The following is a 15,771-nucleotide window of genomic DNA, read 5'->3' on the forward strand; positions in this document are numbered from 1 at the left end:
ACATCTTCCCTATCTATTGCTAGAAAAAATAATGCAGTAGAATCCACTATTTCTGTGATGCAAATACAAACCCTCTCTCACACCTCTCAAAGAGATAGCTACAATTTATAAGAAAACCCTAACCCCTGAAAGTACAAAACTGCCCCCAGAAACCCACCCGGTTCACACCTAAATCAACATAAGGTGAAATACATATCAAAGCGAAGCTCTTGACGAGCCCTTCAGGTAACAGTGCCTATGGCGCTGCTGTATGCACTTTTTGGCCATTCTGACGTGTTTCAAAGGTGAAGCAGCCAGCCAAAAAATCACCACAACATTTTGTGGACTGAGATTAGGCTTCACCAATAACAAAACAAGACTCTATCTACTACACTCTGAACCGAACCATTTAAACCGAAACTGCACTGTTAACACACTTAAGTTTGCACAACCATTGCAGAACAAAAGTTACATTCTCATAAAACCATCTAGATTAGCCGGTTGAACCAGTAACCTTGAGGTTCAAGAAGCTAGACTCCAGGAGGGGATAGGTTGGGACCAGAATTTACTAAGAACAGGTTGGCACAATTGACAAAACAGGTATACTACTAGGGCTGCATATGGGATATTGGGCCAGGTAGTCTAGTGGGCCTTAGTGTGCTTATGCTTTTGTCTTTATCAAAGATTATATGAACCACGGTTCTTGGGCTGAAAGGGTTATGGGTCATAATGGTAGGTCCAATTGTTGATAAGGCAAGCCTTGTACGTTTGACTGGGCAATCTAATTGTCACTGACCAGTGCCAGAGAGACCACCCTCATAACTAGACCACTTGCATTCAAGCCTGAATGTTACTCAATTGCTGAAGGAGATTTTTATTCTTTAGATAGAGATGTAGAATGGGGTTGTTCTAGGCTAATAATTTAGGGGTTGAAGTAGTCTTGCCCCAAATCTGGATGTAGCCTGGATAAGAGGCTGTCCCGGAAGCGCATTACCCTACTTGTCGGAAACGATTAATATAAAAAAAAATTAAAAAAACAAAAAAAAAATGACAATCTCCCCATGGGATCTATTTGTTTATGGAAAAGGAAAAATAAATTTTTCACTGTTTGTTTTGAGGTAAAATATGGGGGAAAATGCATTGAAAAACATAGGAAATTTTCTTGTAAAATATCATTTGCACGGAAAATTTTACAATGAAACAAACAGGACCATGGAGACAAATGGAGCCTTAGTGAGAATGAGAAATAAAAATAGGGTTACACAGCACACTGGGACAAAAATGGGCTAGATTGTGTTGGAAGCTTAAAATAAGGTTTGAGCTGGCCCAGACCAATAAAAGCTAAATAATAGTGATGGGCTTCCTGGTAACAACACTATTTGTAGAGGTTAGATTGTATCAGAAAACATTTGTGATTACATATGATCTGCCATATAATAAATAAGGAAGAGTGCTCTCTGTGGGGGGAGCATGGCCCCTGCACGTGCATGGGGCCAATAGGAGCACATGTGAAAGCATCAATAGGATGGGCATTTCTGCATTTCACTGGGGCGGGACGGTCATTTCACCCTATTATGTCTGGGTGCAGCGCGCACTCCCCCACAGAGATCTTTTGACAGAAAAGGGAAAGAAGATTTTAGTAAAATAAATCAAGGAAAAAAAAATTAAGGGGGACTACAATGAACAATTGAGGACACCTCAAACCCTTCTACCTAAAAAGATTTATCATCTTCCGAATTTTGGTTTTGTAGATAGATTGGATGGGCTCAGGCCCATGAGAACATAGACCTAGCCCTCGACTTCAGCTGACTTAAGCGCTAAGGCCCAAGTAAGCCCAATGTGCAGCCTCACATAGACAGACAGACCAAACCCATCTCCCTCAAATTCCAATTCACATCTAGAATTAGCTAACTGTTATTGAATCCATTCAATTAAGAGTTACTGAAAAGAAATCTTCCAATGAAAAATTGCATTCAAGAAATAAACTTTCCAACAAGGTTGGAAAACGGGTTTTGATTGGGGCGAGTCATCCGAGTCGAGTCAAAATTTGAAAAACCTGGTCAAGAGTCGTGTAGACTAGGTCAAGGTAAAAAATGACGAGACTAGGTCATAAATCGTCCGAGTCAAATAAGACTCGGTATTTTTACCTGAGTCATAACAACTCGACAAGTTTAGTCATTTTAAAAAAAAACCATAAAGCCAGTTCACTTAGAACTTGAGTTGAGTAAAATAGTAAATCAGTATTCTAAAACAGTAAAAAACCCTCAACTCTTCGACTCCCTTCTCTTGTTCAATGATATAAACTCAAAATGCATTGACATGTGATTCATTGTTTTATCTGGTTTTTTCTCCCATTTTTTTCTGTATTTTTCTGATTTTTTTACTAATTTATACATATTTATTGTATTAAAAAAATACCAAAAAAAAAAAAAGTGCTTCGTCTTGATCGGGTTTGACAAGGCTGAGCCACCAGGTTTTTCTTAAAGACAATTGCTTCAACTAGAAAACATAATTAAAAATTTTACTTCCGTTAAGTTGTCAATGGTGGGCCATGGATGTTAAATCCAGGAATTGTATTTGTCCACATATCAGTATGAATTTCCATGTTCCTTTATTTAATCGAGGATATAGAACTCTCTAATTTGACTGCCGATTGGGCTTGGATGATCTTGGGTGGGTCCGGCCCAAGTCTGTATGAAACCATTTGTTGGGACATAAGCAAAAGGAAGAATGAGGAATGGAAGGTGTTGAGCTGTTGGGAGTTCAAGAGTTATGGGATCATATCGGTTTGTTCGTGATGATGATGGTGGAAGCGAATCGATACAGTATTCATTACAAAAATTAATAGCGCAAGAATCTTAATGAATACATGTGATAACGAAATAATACTAGGTTCATAGGTTAACACACAGGTGGTGTACTCCTCCAAAGGAGTGCCATACAAGGTCTTAATCTTCGTTGACCGCACCACTTTCAATGGCTGAAACCCTTGTAAAGAGGAAGAAGACTATCTTTTTCTCTCAATTTTTCTTTTCTTCAAAAGAATACAACAAAGCTTCTCTTAAATAGAAAAATTTTATTAAGAAATTATAATCTATCGGACTAGATTGCGCCAAATGGTGCGATCCTAAAGAGTAGCCTTTAAGTTGTGCTTAATTGCATAAAACGATGACACTGAAAAAAGTATAACCTGAAAACCCCCAGTGGTAGTGTAGACACTGGATTTTGTCACCCTCCGACGATGATGACAACAGGACACGGACAGACATCGGTATCTCTCTCAAGAAGGACTATGGTTCCTACATCTGAACCAACTCACCATAGCATCCCTAAAATGACTTATCAAACCCTTTTACCAAATGCTGAAGGAGGTACTGCCCCCCGACAGAAAATTTTCTGAAGAGTCAGAAGGGAGCCAAAAACCCAAAAAATAAGGAAAAATGGCATTGCGCCCCCATGGCGCCATGGGCTTTTTCCATGGCACCGTAGGCTCCTTCCTACGGCACCGTGGAGATGTGTACCGAATTTCCACGGCGCCATGAGGGGGTGTGACATCAGCTTGCTGACGTCACCCATGGCGTCGTGGAGGACTTATCTGGCCAGGACAGAGAGGGGACCCCTCCCTATAAATAGGAGGGTCCCCCTCCCTCATTTCTCAAGCTTTTCTCGGGTAAGGAGACCCTCTAGGGCTTGTTTTGTCCCATTTTCACCATCTTTTCCTTTGTCTTTCCCTCGTGAGTATGTGAGTGAGTGGAGTTCTTTGACGTGGATAGATCCTTCGATTACCCATCCAAGCATAGAGCGATTCTGCTCTTGGGTATTATTGTCCCGTCAGTGTACGGATAATGAAAAACCCCCTTCACAGCCGTTATTCTTTCTGTATACAGATAACGAGAATCTCTTATATAGCCGTTACTCTGTCCGAAGTCTGAGTGACAAAACTCATCTCGTATAGCCTCATTCTGTCTGACAAGAGAAAGAGAAGCCGATCGTCCGTCTCCACTTGAGCAGTGGGACATCACATATTTCGCCCTCGGTGCGCTTTCATTTATTTCTTGCTTTTCTAGACAGGTATCTGTCTCTTTTTCTCTCATTATTTTTGGCATAATGTAGACAATTAAAGCAACTCGTTTAGCGTAAATAATAAATGATTTTTTCTTTCTTTGTCAAAATTAGTGTATCATAACTTAGCCTTACATGTTAGTATAAGATATATTATCAAGGGAGAATATTCAAAAACCAGCATCTAGTAGAAAGACCGGTTTATCCGGGCGAGGTGGGTGCCTAACACCTTTCCACCCTCGTAACCTGACTACTTACCCTGAATCTCTGACCAGACCATATGGAATCACGTAGCCATTTTCGCTAACCCCGGATGGGGCTACACCCATTGGGTCCTAGGCCCTAACCCTAGATGGCAACTCCATTTCTGTATAAAGCATGATCCCATTCCCATGATGATATATCGAAACGATACACCGTTATTCATCGAAGCCAATCCTTGTCGCCATAGAGGCTGAGGAACCCTCGGCCCGAGGACCACGGTATTTACAGGTAGATATTTTTATTACACTTTCTCCCTCATACTATCAACATCTATAATGGATATGCAACCATAGAATAAAAATCACCACCATGTAGATAAATTCATTGCAATTAATAATAGGAGTGTCATGACTGTTGATTAGACCTAAAAAAAAATTTTCAATTTTTTTCAAATAAAATTTAATATAATAAAATAATAAGACACATTTTGTAAACTCTTTACAAAATAAACTCCTGGCCAAAACTTAGACCAGTCATAATTTGACAATTCTTACTTGGATGTTCTCTCTAAAATTCATGTTGTCAAACACAACTGGTAGTGAAGACAGGAAAAAAGAGACTAACTACAAAAAATTCATGTTATCAAACACAATTGATAGTGAACCATCAGGAATTTCAAATGGGTCATTGTTCAACACATTAAAGTGCTTGTATTTATATTTTGAACCAATCCCCATTGGGGAAATATACAATACGACCACCTTAAAACAGAATGCCCAAGTCTGTTCATAGTTGAAAACAAGTTAGATACTATCAGGTTGTTGCACAAAATATAAAAATTATAGCAAGAACATAATAAATATGTAATTAATTAATTTAATCAAATTGAATTAGGTTTGATGGACACACATCAAATGTCAAAATATCCAACAATTCAGATCCTTGGTGCCCTCATATGTTTAAAAAAGTCTCTCTACCTAATGCCTTAAGCCCTATTTGTTTGATGGAGAAAAATCGAAAAGAAAAAAAAGGGGCGAAAAACATGTACATGTTTCCCACAATCAAACTATCACAAATGTAGGTGTTGGTTAGACGAGGTGGAAAACTTCCAGACAAACTCATTAAATGCATTTATTCTTGTCTGGTGAGGTGTCACCCTTCTTTTTCACATCCCATTCACTTTCAAAGTCCTATCAATTTGGTAAAATTACTTGAGTCTATCTCTCTCCTCTTCCTATTTCTTTTATTTTCCATGAAATCCTATTCCATGTCCATTTCCTCTTTCTCCCACTACAAAATGTATATTCCATTATTTTCTTTCTTTTCCTTTTCTTGTCAACCCAACTTATAATATGTGGGATCCACCTTCACAAGTTTCTCACCCCCTTTTTATCCGTCAAATAAACAAGGCCTTAAGATTTTGGGTTAGACCTCCAATGTGGTATCAGAGCCTATGTCCCTTTATGGTCATCCCTAAGTTGTTTGTCCACATATACCGGATAGAACCCAATCAAATTTGACTCAAGATTATACTTTAATATTAAAAAATATAACTAAATATATTCTAATATAAGTTTCTTTGAAAAAAGAACCAGACTGTGGTGGACCCCATTGGATAGAGCTTATCTAACCTAAAACCCTAGTCTTTCCTATAAATGCTAGCTGGATGCAGCAACCTGTTTATTCCAAATTTGATATGCAGGGTGTATTGCTTTAAACAACCTTATGCTTAAATCCTAATATCCTAACATTTTTAAAGCAATACAAGAGAATTTTTTTTTAAGCTGATCTGCTAAGTTGTTTGTTTTCCTTCCTTTTTATTTTTTCTCTCAACGGCGTTTCAATGGAATCACGGTTCTGGCCCATTTTCATGTGATCAACTTTGATTTTGTCTTCAAAAACTGTTGAAAGGCTCTTGTTGGTAAACTCATTAAATGCATTTATTTTTGTCTGGTGAAGTATCACCCCTCTTTTTTTCATCCCATTCACTTTCAAAGTCCTATCAATTTGGTAAAATTACTTGAGTCTATCTCTCTCCTCTTCCTATTTCCTTTATTTCCCATGAAATCCCACCCCATGTGCATTTCCTCTTTTTGTCACTATAAAATGTATATTCCATTATTTTCTTGTAAACCCAACCCATAATATGTGGGATCCACCCTCACAAGTTTTCCACCTCCTTTTTATCCATCAAACAAACAAGGCCTTAAGGTTTTGGGTTAGACCTTCAATGTGGTATCAGAGCCTATGTCCCTTTATGATCATTCCTACGTTGTTTGTCCACATGTACCGGATAGAACCCAATCAAATTTGACTCAAGATTATACTTTAATATTAAAAAATATTATTAAATATGTTCTAATATAAATCTTCTTGAAGAAAGAACCAAGCTGTAGTGGGCCCCACTAGATAGAACCTATCTAACCTAAAACCCTAGTCTTTCCTATAAATGCTAGCTGGATGCAGCAACCTGTTTATTCCAAACTTGATATGCAGGGTGTATTGCTTTAAACAACCTTATGCTTAAACCCTAATACCCTACCATTCTTAAAGCAATACAAAAGAATTTTATTTTTAAGCCGATCTGCTTAGCTGTTCGTTTTCCTTCCTTTTTTCTTTTTTTTTTCAACGGCGCTTTAACGGAATCACGGTTCTAGCCCTTTCTCATGTGATCAACTTTGGTTTTGTCTTTAAAAGCTGTTGAAGGGCTCTTGTTGATTTTTTTATTGTTTGTTTACTAAAAGACAAAAAGCATTGATTGATTTTGTCAGAAAGCTTTTGTCAAAGCTTTGATTGCTTGATTATACAAATAAAAATAAAAATAAAAACAAAAAAAATAAAGGGGTCAAAAGAAAGTTTGCAGATTAGAACTTTGTCAAAAAACTTTTATTAAAGTTTTTGATTTGATTGATTCAAAAAACAAAATGGGGAAAAGTGTGCAGACAACGTTTTATTTGTTTCGATTATTAATAATCGAATGGCACCATCAATGACTAGCGCCAGTGCCACTAGCCGTCGATGGCATCGTCGGTTGTGTTTTTGATCCGTCGGTATCTTTCACTCACTAGGTGCGATTGTTCTGTTTTAATTTTTTTTTAAATAAAAAAACCTAATAGCAACCTTTGAGATGATCAAATTGAAAACTTTTAGTGGATCTGAGTTCAACGCATGAAAACTGAAGACTCAATTTGATTTAAAATATTTGAATATTTTTTATATCGTAACAAATACTTTCAAAGATTGTATTGATATTGAAGAATCTCAATGGGTTGGTGATGAAGATTTTGCAAATATTATTTGTTTAATTGTCTGTCAAATAGACTTACAGAAACCTATAGTAAATTTGAAACTATAAAGGGGATCTGCGATAGTTTAGACGCTCAATTCAAGAAGGAGGATGAACTATCCAAAACTCACTTAGTCGATAAGTACATAGACTTCAAATTTCAAGAAGACAAGGCTATCCTCACTCAAGTAACTGATTTTGAGAATTTACAGTCTAAATTAAATCTAAAAAAAATACTTGTTTGTGATGCGTTTCTAGTTGGTGCTATTATCTTTAAGTTACCTTCATCTTGGCATTTTTTAAAATTGAGATGTATAAAAAGAAAGTGCAAATGGGGTTAGATGATCTCAAGCGATTCATCAGAATCAAAGACGAGAATAGGGCTAGAAATAACTTGGAGATGGTTAGACAACAACAATCAGCTATTAACATGGTTTCAGATCCCAAGAAATTTTCAAAGAAATTCAAGCCACCTAAAAGTGAACCACAACAGTTGGAAGTCAAAAATACTACTTTCAAAAAGAATGGCAGCCACAACTGTGGTAAATGGGACCACTATGCAAATGAGTGTAGACACCGTAAAAAGGGGGATTCTGACATACCAGAAAAGAAAGTTCACATGATGGTGAATGAGACTGAGCCTATCAATTTTGTTGCCATGGTTGGAAAGGGATAGACCAGATCTTCTTCAGATTGGTGGTTGAATTTCGGAGCAACTTGTCATATGTGCAATAACATGAATTCGCTGATTGAGACGACCAAAGTAGCAGAAACGGTTACAGTTGTCAATGGAGCATTAGTGGAGGTGACTCAAAAAGGAACTGCAAATCTGGTCTTGTCTTCAAGTAAGACTTTAATTTTAAAAAATGTTAAAGTAGTTCACGATTTTGGAAGAATTTAATTTCACTTAGCCTATTATGTGATGCTGGCAAGTGTGTTTCTTTTCATGGTGATAGAGTAACTTTATCTGTTAACTCTTATTATTTTGGCTATGCTTATTTAGTCAATGACATATATCGATTAAGTTTAGCAAATGAAACAATTAATCAGGTTAGTTCTACTTTGCTTGATCCTAAAATATTTTATTACAGATTAGGACATGCGAATTATAAAAAGTTGCTCAAACTTGCTAAAACTCATAATTTGCCATTAGACACTTCGATTAAATTTGACAGATGTGAAGTGTGTGCTCAAATCAAAATTACTAGAAAACCTTTTTGTTCGGTTTCTAGGAGTGCAGAACTTCTTGAATTAATGCAATTTGACCTTTGTGATTTTAAAAACTTCACTACCAAAGGTGGTTGAAAGTATTTAATCACTTTTATAGATGATTTTTCTAGGTATTGTCATATTTGTCTAAAAAAATTGAAGGATGAAGCTTTTGAAAATTTTAAAATTTTCAAGAATATAATAGAAAATCAGTTGAACTTGAAGATTAAGAGACTTAGAAGTGATAGAGGAGAAGAATATAAATTAACAGAGTTCAAAGAATTTTGTGCCTCCTTGGGCATAATACTTGAAACTACTGCTCCCTACTCACCTCAATCAAATGGCATAGTTGAACGTAAGAACAAGACGTTGACATAAATGTTAAACTCCTTGTTATTGATAGTTGACATGCCTGCTTGTTATTGAGGAGAAGCAGTGTTGATTGTCAATCACATTCTGAATAGATTACTACACTCTAAGTTGACTTCTACTCCTTATGAAATGTGGCATAATTATCCTTGTAGATTTGACACTCTTAAAACTTGGGGTTGTATTGCTTATGTAAGGATACAAGACCCTAGGAGACCTAAGATAGGAATTAGAACCAACACTTGTGTGCATCTAGGATGTGCAGAAGACAGTGCTGCAGACCGATTATTGGATCTCTCAACTAATGTAGTGATAGAATCTAGGGATGCTGTATTTTTTGAGGATAAATTTCTCAAAGACAAAGGTATGACCTTACCAGGTCTGATAGGAATGGTTACAGAATCACCTTTGGAATCTAAACCAATTATTTCTTACACTCATCCCACAATGATTTTTGAATAAGAGTCTAGACGAGTTTTTACCAGAGATCAAGTACCTAAGGAGTTTGGTGAAGATTTTGTGACCTACCATTTAGAGGCTGATCCATCCAACTTTAAAGAAGCAATGAGATCTATGGACTTACTATTATGGAAAGAAGCCATTGTTGAAGAAATGAACTCTTTAATGCAGAATAAGACCTGACAGCTCATTGATTTGCGTAAAGGGGCTAAAACGATAGGCTACAAATGGGTTTTGAAGAAGAAACTTATGTCTAATTTGGTATGATTTCTATTTTAATTTCAAATTGATTTCTTGAAATAGTCAATAAATAGGATTTTGGTCAAAAAAATAAAAATTGTTTGGTTGCACCAATCTAAAATATTTTGAGAATAAAAAATCCATTTGGTAGTTCAATTTTTTAGAATAGATTCTCTTTTAATTGAATATATTTCTTTGGTAGAGGGTTCCCCACACCTCCGCTGCGAGAAATATCTCACGCCACACCAATGGTGGTATGAAAAATAATATCATCCACATGGGGCTGCACGATCAAGGAAGAGAAAAAAAAAAAAAAAAATATTCATGTGAGACGACGTATGATACATGATAATAGTAGCAGCAGAATAACAACAAATATACTGAAATAATAACATATATGGCACTCAAATTCTTCTCATAGTTCAGCAACAATTTCTAATGTCATGTAGGAACTTTTCTTGACTATTCTGTGTCAACTCCTCTAACTCACTCACCTTACAATTGTTTAACCATTTTCAGTGAGGTCATTAGTGAGAGAGAGAAACGAATCCACATCACCACAAACACTAATCGAAGAGAGACACCAAAAACACTAACCGAATAGAGACAGAGAAATTCTCTAAAAGATTATATTAAGGGTGTCAAAACCTAATCCGAACCATTAAGACCGACTGAAAAAGACAGAACCGAACCGAACTAAACCGATTCTTATTGGATTGATTTTGGACTAGGGTATGATAGGACTGATTGAAAATCAAACCGACCAATAACAAACAAAAAATTGAACCGAATGAAACCGATAAAATATGATTGAGTATAAGATTATGAATAAGTGAATTGATCATCCATTGATCTCAATATTAGTGAACAAATTTATGGTTGTAAGGGGAATTATTACAAATCAATGAGTATAAGGTTATGAAAATAGGGAAACTGATTTGTAACAATGCTTTTTCGATTGATCTACTTGTTCACTGTACAAAATTAGTTGGTTGTCAAATAAATGATTTGATATTAGGGTTCATTTTGTGATTTCAATATTATTTTTTGGATTAAGAGCTTGTATAATAGGGGGAAATTAGGAGATAGGGATAGGCCCTAAGGTGGTTTGAACTCATGACCTCTTATTTGAGGAGTTGGTCTTTTGCCAACTGAGCTAAACCCTTGGGGTGATTTCAATATTATTTATCATTTGTAACAATGCTTCTTCCATTGATCTACTTGTTCACTATACAAAATTAGTTGGTTGTCAAATAACATTATGTGATTTCAATATTATTTATCTTCCTCTTACAATTAATGATAAATAATTATATGATTTGTAACAATGATTTTGTCACAAATTCTATTTATCCATTGATTTAAATAGTAGTTATCATCTATTCTTTCCCTTACAATTTATTCTTCTTTGTTCGGATCACAACATAAACATATCTTATATATTCATGGTTGTTTATTTGTTTTGACTTGGAGAATGTGAATTAAAGTATTTTTAGCGAATATTTTCTAACTACAAAATATGAATATAAGATTTCATTATGGTTTAAACCCGAAAACAAATCGATATAAACTAGTATTAATCCGATATTAAAAAATCAAAATAAATCGAAATCGCACTTGATCGAAATCGAAATCGATCGAAAACCGAAGTTTCTTAACGGTTTGGTTTTGGTTTATCTAAGTCAAAGACTCAAACCGATTCAGCCCGATCGATACCGAGCTGAACCGACTATTAGACATCCCTAGATTTTATTATAGGATAATTAAATAGTATAACAGATCACCCTCCATATCGTCATCCTGATCCTGATCAAGAGTCCAAACCTAGTTAAAAATCAAATGGAGCCATAAAAGAATATTTTGTGGAAGAACATTAATTACAAAATAGAGTTTCTTCCCTCTTCTTCCCCCATTTTGTGAACCTCTGTAGGACCAGATTTGGACTGTATCACCCTCATGTAGATTTTTTGCCACCATCAACTTGGCTCAATTTTTTTATTAATACATAAATTCTGCTTCTGTTCATCAGCCATTTTTTAAAGTTCAAACTCCGCAACTCAGGCTTTTTGGCTCCTATTACCAATTCCAACACATCTACAGGTATTCCCTCCTTATGTAATGCTTGCTTAGCTTTCTGGTATGGATAGATGGTTATGAATTATGATCCCAACTCACATTAATAGCTATTAGTGTATTCTCTATCACCCATACCACATCATCACCTCCATGTTCATTGATTAAATTCAGAAACTCTCTAGGCATTATTGCTATGTGGGTTCCAACAACATCGAAGAAACAAGACTATTTCCCTTATTCTTCTTGTTCTGCTTCTCAATTATAAGCAATTGATGTCTTTTCTTTCTAATCCATTCCTTCATTTCTTCTTGATTATTGGAAACAGAATTAGAATTGATACCAAGGGAATCAAACTCTATAGCTATCATCCCCTTCATAACTTCCTTGTGATTTTTGAACTTCATTTTAATCAACTATGATACCTTTTGTTAACGGATAAGATTATTCTTTTTCTCCTCCACAGATTTTTCAAATTTTCCTCTAAGACTAAGTACCATCTTGAGAGATTAGAAGTTTTGTAACGTACTGTAGGGAGAACCAAAGTTATTGATTTGATAGAGAGATTACCAAAGAAAAGAGAAAAAAAGAAATATTTTAGACAATTCAAAACTAAACTAGAAAGTTATTCACAACTTAAAAAAGAATGAAGTAAAACAGAATATTAAAGATTTTAAATTGAAGACCAGAAGGTTTACTGTGTTACTTACTCTTTGTTTCCTTTAGAGCATTAGTAGGAGAAAACCCAAAACAGACAAAATATTAAAAATAAGTAGGAAACTATTAGGCTGTTACACAAGTAGGGTACTAGTAGGATACTATCTGTCCATAGTTAAAAACAAATAGGGTACTATTAGGTTGTTACACAAAATATAACAATTATAACAAGAACATAATGAATATGTAATTAATTAATTTAATAAAATTAAATTGAGTTTGATGGACAGACATCAAATGTCAAAATATTCAATTGTTCATATCCTTGGTGCCCTCATATACTTAAAAAGTTATCTCCATCAAATGCCTTAGGTTGTGAATGGTTGAAGGATTCTGAGGAGTCGAATTCGACGGAATTCAGATTCTATATTTTAAAGCGTGTTTGATTTCTCGGAACACAGTTCCATGTTATAATCCAAGAAAATACTAGAATCCAATTTTATGTGTAATTTTAGAATCCACAAGGGGGTGAATTCTAAAATGAGTTCAGGATTCTTGGCCTAGATATTTAAGAGGTGTATTCTGGTGGATACTAAAAATCGAGCCTAACTCTAAACGCTGAACTCTCTCTCGTTCCTCTCCAACGTGGTATCAGAGCTCAGGTCCCTTTATGATCATCTCTAAATATTCAACAGTTCATATCCTTGGTGCCCTCATATACTTAAAAAGTTCTCTCTACCAAATGTCGTAGACCACTCCGTTTGGTTGCAAGGGGAATTAAAGAGAAGAGAAGGAAAATTTTCATACTTAAAGAAGGAATTTTTGTAATCATTACCCCATGTGACACCATGTGACAATATCAATAACTCCAAATCATTCCATATTTGGTTATTAAATTCCACTTTACTTTGCATCCAATTCCCTTTGGTTTAAAATGTAAAATAAATATTACATGTGAAATGTATCTTTACTATATATGGTAAGAAATTTAAGTAATTTATACAATCACATGGGATAATGATTATAAAAGTTTCTTTTTTAAGTTTGAAAATTTTTCCTTCCCTTCCCTTTAATTTCCCTTGCAACCAAACGGAGCCTTAAAGTTTGGAGTTAGACTCTCCAACGTGGTATCAGAGCTCAGATCCCTTTATGATCATCCCTAATTAAGTTGTTTATCCACATGCAGTCAAGTACGCCGAAATTATATATAAGAGGAAATTGAGATGTTTTTTTTTTTTTTGGTAAAAGGATAATCTATTGTGAAAGACAAGCGGAGCACATAGCTTCCAGGTTACAAAGATCCCAAAGCTATGGAGTGGAACTAGGTCAATCTGTCTTGCATGCCAAAGACAGGGCCTTCCTAGCTAGCAATGTGCAACATTGTTTGCAATCCTAGAAATATGAACAACTTGACACTCACAAAAGCGCACAGTAAGCTGCCTGATGTTCGAGATTATGCTCCTAGTGTTGAAAGGCAGAGACAAAGATTGATTGTTGATGAAGTTGATGAGGCTAGCATTATCAGATTCCACGATAACATAATAGAAACCTCTACTAACAGCTTCCAAAAGCCCCAATCTAACCGCCAAAACTTCGCCTTCCAGGATGTCTAACAGAGAGTATGGCTCAGAAATCGCAAGAATGAAATTTCCCATAGAATTTTTGATCACTGCCCAACTCCCCCTTTAGAAGAGTCGGGAATTAAGATGTTGAGGTTGAGGTATAGAGTTATAGTCCCACATCGATTTGTTAAGATCATTAGTACTTTTATATGCATAAGGAGTTCTCTCCACCTAATGTCTTAAGGTTTTACGTAGGACCCTCCACACATAAGATGCTTGAGCTTATCCAAGTTGAAAAGTATCTTAGATTGCCAAAGTAGTAAGATATGATCTACAACTCAGATAAAAGGTGCTATGGACAATGCAAGTGCTTCAATATCGAAGGAAGAGTTTACTCAAATTAATATTGGTAAATGATGCAAGATGAAATGTAAAAGGAAGGATGTGAAAGGCCCATCAAAGGACATATCCATACCCAATAATGCAACTTTAAGAGATTTGGCTCATTGAAATATTGTTTATAGCTAATATTATTTTAGTGACTCTAACATGTTTGCTAAGTATTGAAAAAGTTTGCTCTTTATTATGTATGTTTTTTTAGACGTCATTCAAAGGATTACTCTAATACAAAAAAAAAAAAAAAAATTTCGATAAACTCTCTAAAGTATTGAGTACTTGAGAAGCCAAGATAAACAAACATTGATCACTAAGCTTCGAGCAACAGTTGTCTATCTTCAAGAATGTGCATTTGGAAAACATCTTATATTGGAGAAATTTGAAGAGCTCGGAAGGCGAGCGTCTACATCTTCAACAAGTTTCAGTGGCATTTTGATTGTGAAGACTAAACTTTGGTTTCTAGACTTGGAATTTGCTTTTATTGGCTTATTTCTTAAATTCCTAACTTACATCGATTCTTCTAAGGCAGTGACTTACTTTATGACCATGGTTTAACCAGAGCTCACAAATTAGATCAAAGGCTTAATGTGTATCAAGTCTTGATAAACAGTGGTAATCTTGACTCTTCTATGTGGTACTTGACCATATACTTGTAATTGAAATTAGAAGGTTTAATTATATTTTTTGATCAAGTAAAAAAGGCCTAAAAATCATGTGCATTTCACTAGACATGATGTCTTAATCGCACACCTAAAGTTGAGCAAAAAAATGGATAGAATCAACGATTTTTTAAGCATACATAAAAACCTTGGGACCAACTCCGGAATGGCCGAGGTTGACTGTAAAGGTTGACCACAAGCTACAGTAGAACCATGGTAGAGAGTTGGGTCTCGAACCTCATAGCGCTGCAATCTAGAAAGTGTTCGTCATTTGTACATCTACCCTAGATTAGAGGGTGTTTGTCGTTAGTGTTTTATTTGTATATCTACTTATATAGAGGTGTTATAATTGTGAATAAAAAAAAAAAATTCAATCACTCACTTAGTGAAAGTGTGAGAGACTGATCCTTTGAGAAAGGATCAGGTGGAATATTGATCCTAGAAAGCTGCTCCGTTAAGGGTATTAGTATGCCTTGTAAAAAACACTTGGGTTGCTTGTAAACCCGTGAAAATAAGATGTAATGTTTTATTGGCACCATTAGAAGCAGCAACAACAACAACGTGCAAACGTTATCCCAACTTAATGGGGTCAGCTACATGGATCCAATAAGAGACA

General features: G+C 35.5%; 1 protein-coding gene across 1 annotated transcript in view; it reads right to left on the reverse strand.

The window, feature by feature from the left end:
• LOC122662234 (cyclin-D3-1-like) overlaps window positions 1–14,779 on the reverse strand; it is a 31,666-nt gene extending 16,887 nt beyond the window's left edge. Inside the window, exons 1-2 of the mRNA XM_043857815.1 lie at window positions 14,776–14,779; window positions 9,115–9,126 (exon numbers count right to left, since the gene is read on the reverse strand). The gene's annotated coding sequence lies outside the window, so the exon portion shown is untranslated. The remainder of the gene's footprint in view (window positions 1–9,114; window positions 9,127–14,775) is intronic.
• Window positions 14,780–15,771: the final 992 nt, after the last annotated feature.

The sequence above is a fragment of the Telopea speciosissima genome, chromosome 5 (genome assembly GCF_018873765.1).
Source record: "Telopea speciosissima isolate NSW1024214 ecotype Mountain lineage chromosome 5, Tspe_v1, whole genome shotgun sequence".
NCBI classification, from domain to species: Eukaryota; Viridiplantae; Streptophyta; class Magnoliopsida; order Proteales; family Proteaceae; genus Telopea; species Telopea speciosissima.